This window comes from Lepisosteus oculatus, chromosome 15 (genome assembly GCF_040954835.1).
Source record: "Lepisosteus oculatus isolate fLepOcu1 chromosome 15, fLepOcu1.hap2, whole genome shotgun sequence".
Taxonomy (NCBI): Eukaryota; Metazoa; Chordata; class Actinopteri; order Semionotiformes; family Lepisosteidae; genus Lepisosteus; species Lepisosteus oculatus.
Genome location: NC_090710.1, coordinates 18580470 through 18597962, shown reverse-complemented (window position 1 = coordinate 18597962; position 17493 = coordinate 18580470). Strand labels below are relative to the sequence as shown.

The following is a 17493-nucleotide window of genomic DNA, read 5'->3' as shown; positions in this document are numbered from 1 at the left end:
ACGCTGGAGTTATTTATATTATTATTATTATTTTATTATTATTATTATACTCATATTTGAGTTAGTATTAAATAATCTCCATGAGAACTGAACACCTTCATTCATATTTAAAGCAAACGAGTGAATTATCCATAATCAGTATTTATATACGGATTGCTTACTCATGAGAGCACGTTTGATGTGATGTGATGTTTGGCTGTCTTTGAAATAATTTGGTTTGTATTCATATGTAAAGCATATTTTCTATTGCAAAGCAGCAGCCTAGTCCTCAGAAATAATGTTTTGTCCAAATACTAGTGTAAAATAAATCGGTAAGCTATACAAGCACTGAAAAACATTAGCGTAGCCATTCAAATTGAATTAGCTGCCTCATAAGTCTATTATCTTGAGTGTTTCCAAGTCACAGCATTAAGTACAAAACAATAAGTAGGTTTTGTACTTTAAATTTACTTGGACAGAGGGAGCTTGAATCAATCCTTAGCTTAAGCACTGGCCTGTACTGTTTTCTTCCAATTAAAAATGTTGGCAGTGTGTTTCAGGTAAGGGTTCAGCCCTCTGCTCTGAATTTAAGGCCATTCCCGTCAATTTATGAACTTCTCCGTTTTCACTGTGCTGGATCTTGAACAACAACCTTCTGTTTGGTTTTCTGCCTTTAAAGCACAAGGAGTTTCACATTTGAAATATCTCAGTACTGGAGCTCTGTGACTGCGACTGCACACAAATACTCTGTGAAGCCACAAATGAAAACATGCCTACAGATTAAAGGAAGTGTTGGATCCTGCACAGTTTTATTTGCACACCGTGAGCAGGATCAGAGAAGATGGAGAGGGTTGTACTATGTTTAAAATGAAAAGAAAAGAGTATAGTTTTGTTTTTAATTTCTCAGCAGTATGCCTGTGCCTATGGCACAAATGCTCCTGCCTGGTCATCTGCAACCCATGTGAACAACAAGTTACATACTCTACCTTTGAGCTTGTTGTCTTGTTGTAGTTGCACTAGATTTTCTCTATGTCATGGCTGCTCAAGCCTCAGCTGTCGCAGTGCATTCGGTTCTATGCTATGCTGAAGGTACAGCTGGTCTTTCAGGGATTCCAGTCAGCTCTGCACGTCAGAGGTTAACAAGCCGAATAATGTCCTAGGAGAAGGCTGGACTGCTCTTAGTTGGCTTCATCCTCTCAATAATTGTGCTGGTGACCTCATCCCAGCAGCCTACAGTCAGCACATTTCAGAATCTAATATATACAACACAGCAGACTCACTGAGACTGTCTTCCACTAGCATTTGCTTTCCTGACAGAGATGAGATGAAAAGAGACCTACCGCATCTATCAACTCCTGTGTGCTCTTTCTGCTAATATGAGATTACAGGGACGCACCAAAAGCAAAATGGCTCATTCTGATACTAAAGGAGTCATAATGTGTGGCTACAGACCTCTGGAACTTTCATTTTGGCTGCATCTGTTACACTTTGGGAGAAAATTCGGGTTTACTCAAAGGTGCAAACAAAAGCCTAAGGAGAAGCAACTGAATTTGGGAAGCACAACTGAATTGCTTTGATTGGTTATAAATTAAACATATACGTCATAGAGATCCTTCGGTCACTATATGGACCACAAATACACTCTTCCACTCACAGGGAAGTCTAGCGGTGTCAGGAGCACAATATCACCAAATTATATATGTTTTTGCACAAGTAGTGGTTTTCACAAACAGAAACAGTGAGAGGCTCCATGGTAACAAAGATTTTCTCCCGGGCTTTGACTGTTTATCCACTTAGCAGAAAAATGATCGCTCACACATAGCCTGCGTTTCTCTGCTGCAGAGGAATTATGTGAGAGCATCAGTATGCAGACTACCACTGGAAGTAATAATGGCGTTCAATTTATGTAACAGATCACATATGAGGATGTGTAGGGGCTGCAGCACAGAAAGATCTGGCTGTAGATTTACTGTCCCACTTCCAAAGGTTTTTTTTATTACAATATGTTGACATTTTAAAAGTCTGCATTAAAGCATAGCCGTGCCTGCCAAAGCTAAATTGAATTACATGAGCCAGTCATCAAAATAGATGCTAGGTTTCAAATGCATTTTTTTTTTAGGAATGGACATTAGTTCTGTCCCTATCCTGTCACATGACATCTAATTTCATTTCTTCATTGAATTCCACCCATACTACTCCAGGCTCTCTCACGACGTCTTTTGGGCAGCATTGCATGACTGAGTTATTTTAGAAAAGGAAAATTGAATTTTAGCAAATTAAATGGATTTACCAAACATCGTCACAGGCTCTCTCAAGCTGAATGTTTTTTTGCGGCTCAACGGGGCCCTGTTTTTAAAACTCATTCTAAGGCAGTAAATGGGATTTTTAACCAAAGATACTCCTGCTTCCCCGGGCAGTGCAATTCAGGAAAACAGCCCTGTCTCCCAAAGTCGTTTCAAATCTCAACTAAAACCACAGCCAAGGCCAGAACAAAAACAATTCTTGTGTTCCCTTCTGTTGGATGCGAAGAAGGCACAGGGCATTCAGCGTAAAAGAATTTGACTGATCAGATGAAATAACCACCCATTCTAAAATTAGTCAACAGAGCCCAACATATGTCCAATCTCTGAAGTCTCACAAGTTTGCTTTACCCAGATTCGATCAGAACAGTGCTGGCAGGCAGTTCTGTCCACTGGTCATCGGTGACGTTTCTCCACCCATAACCATGCGTTTTCTGGTTATAACACAGAACAACCATGCACGGCACATGGAGCAAACCTGTAGAACTTCTCACTTTCCTTTCCCAGCTGAACCCTTTTTGGTTTAAAATTGGACAAGAGTGCCATCCTTTGCAGTTCCCCTCAACTGCAATGTTCCTGTTTTTCTTTTGGCCACATTTTGTCTTCTCCCTTCTGACAAATGCAAATGATAGCCTAGTATTAGAACGCACTAGACCACCCAACAAGAGGAAAACTGGTTAACTTCCTGTTGCTCTGCTACATGAGCTCAAATAACGACATATTTCACTCACATGGTGCATGAATAATGACCAATCCAGCAGCAAGACTTTAATTGAAACAGGCCAGTCTTCCTTGATCCATTCCTTATATCTATGCTCTGCTAAAGAGCTCAGTTGTTGTGTAACCCGTGTATATACTGCAATGAAAAAAACACAACAGTGTATCTAGGACCGAAAAAAAAGTGAAAGTGAAAAGTGAAAAAAAAACATTTTACTATATACAGTAGTGTGTGCAATTACAAAGTGCAACACAAGCTGTAGGATTTGTATTTGAACAAAGCTTTTGCCTAAGCTTCACATAGAATTGTAGTGTTGGGTGTTGATATCACTGACAACATGTTAACAGGCAAGTTATGCTTTGGTTTCATTTTGGAAGTTTACCCCAGCCCTAGCAGCCGAGGAATTTGTGTTTGCATTTGACACTTTGCATAGACAGTTTGCCTTAGTGACCAAAATCATTAGACTAGGCGTCTCCACCCTGCTGCTGCAGAGCTCCAGTCTAGCAGGCTGTATAGGTAACCATTAAATCACCAGTTTGTAAAGGCTTGGGGGGAATGTACTGGTACAATCGATTGCAGGTAATTTGTTAAACGAATTAATTTACAGATCATTTGGAACAAATGTCTTCAGCTCTCGAGGACAAGAATTCCCTTAATTGAACACTTCTGCCTATGCACATGGTGCTCACTCCTGACTCCAAGAATAGCCTTTGGTCTGCCAGTGTATGGCTAGCAGCTATCTGCTACATTCACAGTGTCTCAAGTTTTCCCTACAGGCATTCATGAGTCTCCCCAATTCAAGTCTCAGCTTGAATCGCTTCATGAACATTCACAAACACAAAACTTTTCTGAGTATAGTTCCCTCGCATCGTCAGAAACATACAGGCCTGGTTTCCATAACTGAATTGTACAATAGTATAAGGGGGTTCTCTACAGCACAGGTCTGTTATAATGGAGCTTTGATTTGTTAAAATACTTATGATAGGAAGGAAGGAAATTCAGTGACATGTTTCAGTTTTTGTTTCAGCTGGGCTTAGGAAAAAAGAGCCATGTGATGCTTTGACACTTCACATCTTAAAATAAACTGCTATCACATAGCAGTGGGCCTTACGGTTTTAAATCTACAGTGATAAACAACTTCCTTTAAGTATATCATGTGTTGCCTTCCAGCCAGTTTTAAAATTCTAAAGTTGCTTTTCTGTATGACAGCTGGACATCAAATCACTTGACTTGTATTTGCTGTGGGTAATTGTTTTATGGAGTTCTACAGACAGATGCCTTCTTCGCTCATCGTACTTTGTGAGACAAACACCAGCTTTTAAGCTTCTTTTATAGAAACTGAAACCATTGTCAGGCAAAAGAAATTGAAAAAGTTATAGAGATGGATCTTTATTGGGCTTTGAGGTGCTTTCTTTGCTGCACAGTCCCTGTTCTTCATGAAACTGCAATGGAAAATGTGTCATGCCTTCTTTGTAGAGCGAAGTTCCACCCCTAAGAAGTTTTTCTTTGAAGTTGAGATTCAGGTGAAACTGCAGGGTGAGGAAAACTTTTGTGATTGAACTCTAGGGTTAGTGAACCGTCACAAACTCAGAAAAGAAATAAGTGAAGAAGCTGCATTTTTTGCCTGTCTGTAGCAATAGCATGCAAAATACTAATTACAGAAACTTTCTACAACTTCACCACAGCAGCACAGTCACCACACATTCATTTAAATTCCACATTCTATCTCCACATTGATTAATTATGATGATAAATGCATCTGAGTTTGAAACGTTTTACTGTGATGCCTGTGTTTTATGAACTTTGCCCAAATGGGGTTTGGAGAAGGGAGGGTAGATGCAAAGTTGTTTATTTTTTTATTTCAAAATATCATTAGTGCCATAAACAATGGGGTTGTTATTTCATCTTCAGCTCTTTGTTCTGAATACTAATGTATTCAAGGTCACTTCTACAGACGTATTCCAGAATTCTGAAGCCACGTCTTGTCACCTCACAATCTAAGGACCAAAAGCTGTCTGATCTTGTACAACATTTTTATAAAAGAGGTATTACAGAAACTCTTCAAACTCCCTAAAGAGCCAGACAATCATTTACTGGTTTTGGGCAACATACTGTACAGAAACTCAGCGCTGAAACCCTATAATTGTGCTGTATTTCAAGGTTTATATGTCTTCTGATTCCCTCCTACTTACAGCAGCAGGGTGACTATGAAACTGCGCATGTCTGGGCTATGAAGAGTAAAATTATAAAACACATGTGGGTGGTGTGCCTGTGGCTTTCTCTTCTCGGTGGCTCATCTCCCACTCAAGAGCTAACCATGTGGAAAACATAGAATAAACCACAGGAGACGTGGTATAATCTGACTAATGGCTGACCCCAATACATCACTCTCACAGTGCACCGGCATGTCTCACAGAGACCACCTTACATTGAATATGACTGGTAAACCACACCTCCCTTTTTTGTGGGAGGGCACCTTCCAGGTGGTCTGGAAACACCTTCAACACACCACAGCACATCCAGTACCAGCCATTTCCCTGGGCTTCGCTGGATACCTTCTGAATTAACCTGGACTGCAAGGTGAGAATGAATGAAGTAGGTATTTGGACCTACAGACATTTTCTAAACCAAAGCGCTTATCACCTACTTGACATGAGGATTTCAAAAAATTGAAATCACCCGTGAGCAATCTGTTGCAAAAATAAAAATTGTCTAAGGTGTGGAAGCATAGAATAAGGGACATGGCTTCCACAAGATCCTGTTCTTTGGTGGAAACAGGCCTATAACATTATATCTGTAACAAGCGGTCTTTTCTGACCCCTCCAGATGTGAAGTCAGGCTCAGCTCAGTAGTCCAGCCTTCTCTGCTTCAAGTTAGATTAGCCAGCTGTGACTGGAGTACAATTGCCAGGATCCCCTGGCTTCCCAGTGAAAATGCAGCTCCTTGGGCCTGCGAGGAACCAGAGACATTGCAGTATTGTTCAAGAGAAACACCCTGCTCTTCAATCAGCCCAGCTGGGGGCACCATGGGGCTGGGCTTGCAGATTGTCACAAGACAAATGGCTGTGACAGGTGGACAGGTCAGGCCACCTCTTTCTCACTGTGCTAATAATAATAATAATCATTGCTTACACTTTTATAGTGCTTTGCTGGACACTCGACTCTCGACTCAAAGCTCTTTATAGGTAATGGGGACTCCCCTCAACCACCACCAATGTGCAGCCCCACCTGGGTGATACGACGGCAGCCATAGTGCGCCAGAACACTCACCACACATCAGCTATTAGTGGGGAGGAGAGCAGAGTAATGAAGCCAATTCATAGAGGGGGATTATTAGGAGGCCATGATTGGTAAGGGCCAATGGGAACTTTGACCAGGATGCTAGGGTAACACCCCTACAAGAAACGCCTTGGGATTTTTAATGACCACAGAGAGTCAGGACCTCGGTTTTACATCTCATCCAAAGAACAGCGCCTATTTACAGTATAGTTTCCCTGTCACTACAGTGAGCACCTCCTGCTGGCCCGACTAACACCTCTTCCAGCAGCAACCTTAGTGTTTCTCAGGAGGTCTCCCAGCCAGGTACTGACTAGGCTCACACCTGCTGAGCTTCAGTGGGATGCCAGATGTCAGTTGCAGGGTGATATGGTGCTCTTTGTCTGGGCACCTGCACTGGTTTTAACCCAAAGGCTGCGGTGATTTGGTCATTCCAAATGGAGGGAGAGTAACATGGAATGTATCTGGTGATTCTGTTTTATCCCTCATCCAATCTCATTCCAAAATTCATCATGGAGACTGACTGGGACAGTGTCAGGCACGAAACAGTGTTGGAGCGGGAATTCTGTGTGCGACTATCCGGAAAAGTGGACGGCATATCGCACAGCATCTTTCTCGCACCCACAATGCAATGAGAAAAATCCATTGCAGGGGACTTGGTAATCCAAGACTCCTGGGCTAAATCCAAGGGATTTTTCTGTCCGGGATGTCTGGATGCTGGAGTATTCCTGGCTAACCTGAGCAGAAACTGAAAAAGATGTTTGTGGATTCTGATTGTAAAAAGGGTAGAAATGTACTAAGTAATTTTATATATTATACAGCACTTACTATAATTTTTAAACTATGTAACGGTCAGAGGATTTAAGAAATCTACCAGTAATTATTTGCTCTTGTGTCAAGCTAAATGAAAGGAGGAGTGAAATATTAAGAGGAGTTTTAATATTTTAGCTTTCTTTTTCCTCTGGGTGTGGTTTGTTTCAGATTACCTGTCTGCATTTTTGTAGAAACTCTACGATTGAAGTCGTGGTGTGTGTGCTTTTCTGCGTTGTTTCATCAAACCGGGTGAGTTAAGGTAACAGTAAAAATCATCATCAAGTTTTTCTGTGTGAAATTAGCTGAACTATCAATCTTGAAATAGTCCCTCGCTATTAAACTATATCCTTACCCTTAACTTTAATAATGAAATATTTACTTCAAGCTATGATGATATGGTACACTGCTCAGGAAAATGTGCAAATTAACTTAATTAACAGTAATTCTAGCTAGTTTTCAGCATGTAACAATTACCAACTGCAAACCTACAAAAAAATCTACCAATAAACTGAACTGAAAAGCAAGTATTTCTTCAGGGAAGTACAGAAGGATAAAGTTTTACATTACCTTACTTTTCCAGTTTGTAGAAAAGGAAAAATACATTTAGAACTGGGAAACTTTAGTATTTGTATATTGAATTGGTAAACAAAATCGACTTTTTTTTCTACAATGGTAATTCTATTTACAGTGTAAAAATGCCCATTTATGAACAAAGCAATTATTAGCAAGTATTGTTCACTTCTCAGTAAGAGGCTGTAACTGCATTCCTTTGTGGTGAAACAATCTCTACCTAGAAAGCCATTAGAATTCAGTTTTCAGACAAACTTGTAATTGGTTTTTAGGGGGTTAGTGCCAGATGGGTACATTATGTCAAATTTACAGCTACAGGGCCTAAAGCTTCATATAAAACCATTCAGCTCAGACTGTTTAATAGGCACCACAAAGGTGCATAGCTCAATAAGAGGGTGTTCAGTTTAAACATGGTATCTTGTGTACTTTACCACTGAATTAGAGATTTCTCTTTGGCACAATATCACAGCATCATGTTGGATATCTTACTGGTCTTCCCCTTTTCTACACCTAACGACCCATTGAAACCTCTGCACCAGGGACTTCTTCACTCTTCACCCAATGAAAACAGTCCTGCAGGGTGCAGAGAAAGTTGCAAAACACAGAGTGACCGAAGTGTCACAGAAATTAAAGAACTACATAACAAAAGCAGAAGTCAAGACATGAGAACAGGAGTGATATGATTCTGTTAATAATCTGTCTGCATCTGCTGTTACATGTTCCAGGGCAGTAACTCCTTCTGAATTCCTATAATAAGCATGATAGCACTGGAGTGGAAATAGGTGTGCAGCTGACACTAGTGGGGGGTAATGTCCAGTCTTGGCTGTATTATAATGTATATTGTCTAAACCTATTGTCCATGTCTGTTTGTCATTTGTGCCTATTTTCGTTTTTCTCTAATGTTACCGGGTGTAGCTGAATGAGTAAGCATTCCAATACACTTGTTATATGTGGCAAAAAAAATGCATCTTGAATCTAGAATAACAGTTTAACACCTCAAAACAGAGCTATAGCTATAGCTGTGTCCATTTTCCACATTTCTTGAAATTCAATTACACTGGAATTCTTTCTCATTCAACAATCTTGGATTTCACAAGAGAAATACAACATTCAGTGGTTTAACATATTTATTCCCTTAGTTCAGGATAATTTGCGATGTGGAAAACAGAGCCACTTAATAGTCATTTGTGGAGCTCTGCTGAAGTACAATGAGCAGACAAGAAAACAAACAACCCGCTGCACAGTTAATTAAAAGCAATCAATGGCACTTCTAACAGGTTTTCTTAGCGATCGTAAGCCAGCACTCTTCTCTGAAAGCGGCTTCTGTCTCAGGCAGGGGCAGTCAGAGTCACATGCAGAGGCCCATGGACTGTAGAGGCACACAGGAGCATGGAGCCAAGTGGCAGAAAACAGCAACTGGATTAAGAGTGCTGAAGAAGTGTATCAGGCCCACCAGCACACAGAAGTCTGGAAAATCGATTTAGACTTTTTTTACATATACACCGTACTCCTCAGTCAAAAGGGGATAAAATGCACAACAAGTGGTCAGTTTCGTCAGCTAAATTGGAAATTCACAGCGTTTTACAGGGAAAAATATTTGAAAGTACACAGCTTACTTTACTTTTACCTTTCTTTAAATACCTTCCTTAAAAAAAAAGAAAAAATGACGATTCTTAACCTAAACCTTTTCCAGCAAGGATATCCCACAAATGATATATGATTACCCCACTTGTATATGTAGATGTATTACTGGATTCTTTTGATTAAATGAAAGTTTGATTCCAGCTAACCCATTATCTAAAGCTACAGTACTGATGTAACAAATGCTACATAATTTTTGCATTGTCCTCAAATAATTATTCTAGGGGGAAGTGGAACATTAAATTCAGGGGGGAATTGCTTTTGAAGCAAGGTGCTGAACCAGAGCAACAGGATAGGGTGAATTGGTGTTATCATGAAGACAGCATTAGCAGAGGAAGACAAGAGGACTTTTCAGGACGGCCACTGATTCGCAGATCCTTGAAGGGACGCCACCTCATGTCCATTCACTTTTAACCTCCTTTACAATTGCAATTAAGCTACAGTGTTAATAAACATTGATTAAAGTAGCTCAAACACTGAAAGGTTCAAAGCATTTGAGGGCTCCAGTCTATAAATCAAAGTCAGGTTTGACAAACGACAGCAGAAGCACACACCAGTGTGCATGAAATGATTACCACACACCACTAAAGCTGGGTTTACAGTCCAGCTTCATACTACGTCCCACAAGGTCTCCTGTGGCACTGAGTAACATTCTCATCATGGACATGTTTTCACCTCCACTTTGACAAAACACAGCAGTGAGCGAAGATAACACAAGCTAGTATCCTTCTAAGCAAGCCTGGAGTATTGATTTGCAAACAAATAGTGGATATATATTCCATTGCAAAGAGAACTACCCACATTTAGATCATCTGGAAAAAAAAAGTGTAAATGCAGCCTAAACCTTTATAGCAAAAATCCCCACAACAGTCTCATTGTGCACTTGGGAGCAAAGAATTTTCAGATAAGTTTCATTAACTGAATTCTTTAAATTATTAGCTGTCTCATGGCATCAATGCAAAACTGAGGTTGTGGACACATAATTAATTGCGTGTAGCTAGTAGTTGACTCGCGAAAACTCATGCAAACTAAGCGAACTATTGAACAAAATATTATCCTAATGTAAGACCCCTTACTGTAGACTAATTGCCTATAGCCTATTGGGTGCTGTACTACAGAATGCAACATAAAGCCTTTGGTACAAATGCTGAAAAGAAGCACGTTAGGAACCACATTCATAAAACTTGCACTGCAATGCAAAGTTATCCTTTTTTTTTTCCTTAAAACAAAGAAACACAAAGTATTTGGGATATTTTTATAGCAACTCTATCTTATCAAGTACAATGGTCGGGAGTACAAAAGTTCTGCAGCATTCATTAGGTCCTCAGCTCCTGCTCATCTCGGAAGGAAGCACGGGGCTTGGCAAAATGTATTTGTAAACCTCAGTCAAAGGCAAGTTCTTCCTGGTTTGTTTAATTAAAATGAAAGACATCTGAAGTATTTGACTAGATTGCATTTGATTGGCCATAAACAAATGGCAATGCCCCCACAATCCATTACAGAAGGACTGTTTGTCACAAAATATCAAAGAAAAAATAGAATCTTCCTGAGTTGCATAATGTACTTCAGTAGATAAGTACCATGACCCCTGGAAAAGAACAAGACGTGGAACATTAATCTGGAAAAAAACAGCATACTAATACATCACCCACCCTTTCTGTGACTTCATTATCTTTCTTTCTTCCTTTTATTTTTACTGTAGGAAGAGTAAGGTTTTCCATTTCACTAAAAATAATAAATCACAGGATCAGCCATAACAAACTTTTGAGTACAGTTCTGGAAAATTATTGCCAGGAAGTCTTCTGGGGAAGACGTTTAATGGTGCGCACAGCAGAAAGTTACCTTCAGAAACATCACTTCCTGATGCATCACTCACATTCTTCCACATTTAACTGTCTTTCTTTTAGAATTGAAGGACTGTTGCACACTTGTTTTTCTAATTACAAATTTTGGATCAAATTGCCCCATTTTGGCCCCAGGTTGGGCTCAAGTTGGCTCCCCCCAGTATTCACCCATATTCACATTCACATTTGTTTTGTTCCACAAAACAAAACATATTTGTTATTTTGTTCTACAAAACAGGGCTCATTCTGAGGCCAAACGTAAAATAATAATTAAAAAACACCATGACTGAAATGGATGACCTGTTGATTCCTGTAAAGAAAAAATATAGTGTAATTTTTTCAGAAATCTAGACATAGCCAAGCTCACGAACAGCTTAAAAAGTTGTTATTTATGTTCTACAGTCTATACAGAGGACCACTATTACAAGGATGAAGTAATTTGTGGAAAGCTATCAATCTTTTGCATCACGATTTCTCATGTAACTGCAGTATTACTTTATACAACCTCTTGGAAATACTTGACAAGGCCAATATTTTCTCACAACTCCAGGATAATCACATGAGTCCCATGTTAACCAGGATACTATGAGACAGGACATAATTTAATAAAATCCCATAAATCGAAATATGCTGAATGTAAATTTAGCATTACACTTTTACAAAGATAGGTGCTTGATACTCATATATAGTAATTACTAATGAATGTGTCTATCATTTTTATCTAATTAAACTTTAATTTTCTTCCATTTACACAGCTGAGTATTTATAGCAGAACAATTCAAGTACCTAACTCATGGACCAAGCAAACAATAAGGTGTCAAACCACATCTGGGCCACTGTTTGTTTTCAGAGTTGAGGACTAATAACTGGAAGATTGTGGGTTCAAAGCCCTAGTAAGAGCACTATCTCACTAGGGATTTGAACCTATAACCTTCCCGTTACTAGTTCAGAACCCTGGTCACTGCTCAGATGAGTGGATATGAATAACATTTAACTGAATAACGGTGTTACTGACTTGGTCGAAACTCTTTTTCATTTGGTCATTTCTGGTCTGATTTTATAGTGATCAGTTTTACACATTGACTGAAGACAGACATTCATCAACATTTTTGGTCTCCACATGGGTGTAATGCTCACTTGAACATCTTTAAATTTAAATGGAGCTTGTAAATCCATTTATGGATCACCGAGACCCAAGGACAAACTCTAATCATGACAACTATATACACGTAGAGTAGGCAAATGTTTATCCTGCATATCCTGAATGTAAAGGATACTGCCATAATAGGATCCCTAAACATTTTTCTCCAGTTTCCTTTGCTAGTGATATGAATTAGCATTTTCTGTATAAAAATCTACATCAGGCAAGAAGAACAGAAACAAGCAGCTGGATAAGAACAATTGTTTCTGCTTCATGCTGTGCTTGTCCCTATCTTGCTTCATTTTTTAAATGAACAGTCAAATGTATTGCACATTTATTCTTTCACAAAACTCCACCTAAAGATGAATATTTTAGGAATCTACATTTCCACAATAGTTCTTGGTCATAATTTTGTTTTGAATGTCGTGAGAATGTGGAGTGCATGCAACAGTACATATATGGACACAAGCTTCCAAATTTCCTAAATGCCTTTTCTCTCAACCATTCAATGAATTCATGAAACAGGTCTTTGAAGCTAATGTGCATCCAGAGGCTGCTGTTAGATGTGGTGTGGATCTTTGTTTGCCCCTGCAGGTGCCCCTGTTTTAATGTTTCTTGAGCTCTTTAATTTTGCGTTACAAAATATGGAATTTGGAAATGTGAAGGCCTCTGAAGTTTAACTTTCATGTTCTGTATTGATAGCATTCTTAAAGTGGCCATGGAACAAGACAAAATGGAAATTGCCACACGTTTGCAAAAAATATTTGGGCTTTCATTTTTATTTTAATTAGTGTAGTCACTAACTTTGAAAGTCACCTATATTTTCTACAGTGTCGTGAATTTCTGTACAGAATCCCAGACATATTGAAATGTTCAGTCTTGTCAACGTGAACTTGTCTTGTTCAGTGTATTGTCAGCGAAGCATTTACAGATTAAGGGACACTTCACACAAACAGCTCCAAAACTGGCCCCTGCAAAATTGTTTTGTCATCTTTCGATTGCACAAATACATTCCATGAACATGTAGTGGAAAGGAAAACTACTGTTGTCTCTGAGTCACAAAATGCAACTGGAAAAAAACATTTAGATAATGTAATTATACACTTTTTTATTGTTGATATGTTACCACAAATGTAAACATTGAACATGAAGGTGTCACTAATAGAAACTAAAGTTTGTTTGTGCAACAGGAGAACTTCTCCTTTCCTAAATACCTGAGACAGAGAGGTAAGATTTCAAAATCAGACTAAAAGAGTTGGACAAAAATTAAATTTTAACAGATGACTTGAAGACATTTTACAAATAAGTACTGTATAATTTATGATGATAAATACATTTTATATCCAGAAACCGCAGGCCTTTCTATGAAATATGGAAATCCACTTAGATAGCAACATTCTGCATTACAGGCAGGTAAAATCATTAAGAACCTGAACATGCACGTTCTCTGCATTGTGGTGCTTGTCACATGCACAAGAGAGAGGGGCAGGATTATTGGACACACACGTGACCATTGCAAGGATGATCAGAGAATGAAAGACATCTGACTCACTGCTGGGCTTTACTGTAGGACTCCAAGCAGAGGTCGGAGAGCTCTTTTTTCTCTGTTCATTGAGTGCGGACATATCCTCAGGCTGTGAATCCCAGGCACAGGGCGTAGGATGCAGGGAACACTGAAGAGCACAAGGAGGACACGGAGCGTGGTTTGTTCAGACAGCACCCCTGGGCCATCAACCATTGAGGGCCAAGCACAGCATGCAGAAGCAGCAAGGTAGACAGCTGCATGGAAGGTGACCAGACATACAGTAGACTGCACTGCCACCGATACAGGGCACAGCTGAGACCAGCCTCATGTCTGCTGACCCAGAGCTTCTGTGTTATGCAGACAAATAAGAGATACAAGAAATAGGAGGGGGACTGTAGATGTAGGAAAAACAAAGCTATCTGTCAACATTGCAATAGGGGGAACCAGAATTTAATACTTTCCCTACCATTTCAGAACTAATTGGTTATGTCCAACAAAGGAGCAATTTTTTACATGGACAACGTGGAGACCCATTTACACAGCAGGGCATGTACTGGGGCAATCCAAGAGACATACCTTGCACAGGGGCACCAAAGTAGTCATCCCAGGGATCTCAACCCACAACCCTCTCGGTGAACCCTAACAGCTACTCCACAGTAGCCTAAAGGCAGCAAAGCAAAACACTTAGCAGATACATTAACTCAATCGACAAAATCAAAACGGAGACTTGCTCATGAATATCTAGACAAAAATAAACCTGCACAACCCGATAATAATTTTTTATTTTTTTTAGAATTGCATTTTTATGGTGCTTTTCATTCCAGAGAGCTTATTATGAATTATTATTATAATAACATGTCCATCTTGGATGAAAGATAAACAATGAGATTCCTTTATTTCTGAGACTGCAAATGCCTATTGTATTTCTGTAGCAAAGGGTGTTTGTGCGGTTAAAAGGTGATTCAATATGTTCCGTTTATACACAACAGAGGTGACACCAGATTTTCTCTTGCATGCCTTTATTATTTTTAAATATTTCAATTTAACATTGACATATTAATATTACACTTTGTAATTAAGCATTTGCTGGAATTTAAAGTTCACAATTTACAGGTTTGTTCACATAAAAGTCCCATGATCCAATTAGCTTTAGCATAAGATGGAAGATAGCAGAGAGAAAGAGTCTTCCTTGTTTTTTGAGATCACAGTGCTCCTAAGAAGATCAGAGGTTTTTTGGTACGAGGTCAGTGGGTACAAAACTCTCCTTTTCCTGGATGCGATTTGAAGAGCCTTTAGCAGGCGATGGTTATATACATTTTCACAAGTTAAATGTGTCTGTGGAATACCAGAGACAATTTTGCCTGTCAATTCTGTCCATTTTTTTTCAAAGACTTCTTGAAATACTGAGCACAATTAAGAATGCAATTGCACTGTAAAAGTCATTGTTAATGTATTACTCTTAAAAAATGCATTTCGGCCTGTCAACCACTATATTGTAATTTGCTAGAGGCAATGCACCTTATCTTTAGTAATGTTTTAGTTACCAGAAAATATTAAGCCTCAATCTACAATAAATCTCATCATGTAAAAAAAGGAAATTTACAGGTTAACTAATTTCAGCTTTATGAAGAAAAGATGAATTTATGTGAACATCAAAGTTTGTAAAAGTTTCAAGATTACTAAGGATGTAAATCCGTTCTACAAAGGAATAAAAGCATACACAATACATTTAATAATTATGCTGTTTCATTTTATGAATGCATTCTGAGCTTCAACAATGGTTAGAGTATCTCTCCAGAAAACACCTCACCAGAAACATACGAAAAGCAGAGAGAGGTTACAGCTTGGAAATTAGTCCAATCATTGGAATGCCAAGCGATGTGCACTAAAAAACAATGCACACAAAATTTGCGATGTCCTGCCGAAAATTCTAGTTGAGTGTAACAGATATCGATACAAGCACTTTGCATTTTGCAATAGTGAGGCAAAGTGTGTAGTTTGGAAAACTCTCTTTTCTCAGAAGACACTGAAATAAGGCACAAATCAAAACCCTTGCTCTCGATCAGATACGTGGCATTCCCCAACAGCTTGACAGCGGACAGCTTCAAGTGTAATTTCGCAATTTAATTTTGCAAATTAAAAAACTCTAAAAATGACAGGAGGAATTTGATGCATTCAACTGGCACTGACAGTAAAGTGCTACAATTTTCATATGAAAGTGTAAACACTTTCAGCTTGGAAGCATGTCCAACATTAAATCTTTGATTTAGAAATACATGTATTTTTTTCTGTTCTTAGCCCCCACACCCTGAAAACATACACAGAAAAAGCATCTCCCAGATACAAAGTCATTCTGATCTACAGTGGGCAGTGTGCATATCAGAACTGAATTGACTAGTATCACCACTACAAGCAAAAGTGATTCTGTCTGAATCTTCTCAAAAATTACATGTACTGTCCACTTAAATAAAAAGAGAAAGGATCTCTTTAAGTCCCCTCACTTGGGAGCTAAGTGGAGCAGACAGCCCTTGACATAACAGAGAAAAAAAAGGCATTCAAGAAACTCAGGAGCAGTAATCACTGCAGCTATCTTTGGCTGCTGTTTGTATGAAAAGAGCCCCAAATTTAAGAGACACACCAACAAGTCAACAATAAATCAAATACATTTCACAAATATTGCAAACATTATACAAGGGACCATTAGCTATAGTTCCTGTAGTTTCACATAAGCAAGAAATCTGGAAACCTCCCCCCCCCCCTTGCAAAAAAAAAAGAAAAAAGGAACATATGCATGGGGGCCAAGCAAAAGGAGGCCATCCCATTTTCAGACTGCAAGCAAGACTTTCCAATGACAGCCTCCAAACACCACCCACCCCCCCTGCCTCGACGCACACACCACCTACCCACCCCCCACACCCCCAGCCCAAAAAATCAGGGCTGAAATTCTGCCCGGAGATAGAATGATTACGACAAAGGAGAAAAAGGGAACTTGCTGGAGGCTCCAAATAACACCCACAGCATTAAGGCAGCCCAACTCCAGCGACATCTACCAACAAAAAAAACACAGCAATGAAGAATCACATACAGTCCTCTTACCTTTAAACTGCTGCTGGTTGCTGCTCCTCACACACACACACAAAGCTACAGGCTCGTTTTGTTTTTCATAATTTGTGGGTTTCTTTTTTTTTTCCTGTGCTGAGGGGTTAAAAAAAAAGTGCACACATCCACACAAAGACCTTTTTCCCTGCAATCCCTGGCCCCCTTAGCATCAAGACACTAGGACAACATCAAAGCAACTTGGGGGGAACACTTGAGGGGCCTATTGTCTGGTCTGGTCTGATCTGTTTTTCTTTTGCTTCCCCCCTCCCGGCTTGTCTGCACTTGGTACGGCCCAGGCATTCATGCCAAGTAGCTTTCACACATGGAAGGGAAGCTTGTCTCAAGCAATTGCTGACAAGCCACAAACAAGACAGCCTAACCCCCCCCCCTCCCTCCTCCCCACACACACACACCATCACCAGCTCCCACCCACCCCTCCTTCACCCCCTCCCCTTCTCCCTCTCCCCTTCTCCTTCAGAATGTGAGGCTCCCTAACTCTTCTGACATGCAGGCAGTTCACTCCGGCCCACACAGCTCTTCCCTTACTGCCGAGAGCTAAGAGCTATACATAACACAGACCGGGGCTGG

The 17493-nt window shown here is 39.6% G+C and overlaps 1 protein-coding gene across 1 annotated transcript in view; it reads right to left on the bottom strand.

Moving 5' to 3' along the window:
* bcl9 (BCL9 transcription coactivator) overlaps positions 1–17142 on the bottom strand; it is a 172153-nt gene extending 155011 nt beyond the window's left edge. Inside the window, exon 1 of the mRNA XM_069178833.1 lies at positions 16903–17142. The gene's annotated coding sequence lies outside the window, so the exon portion shown is untranslated. The remainder of the gene's footprint in view (positions 1–16902) is intronic.
* Between the last annotated feature and the right edge of the window lie 351 nt (positions 17143–17493).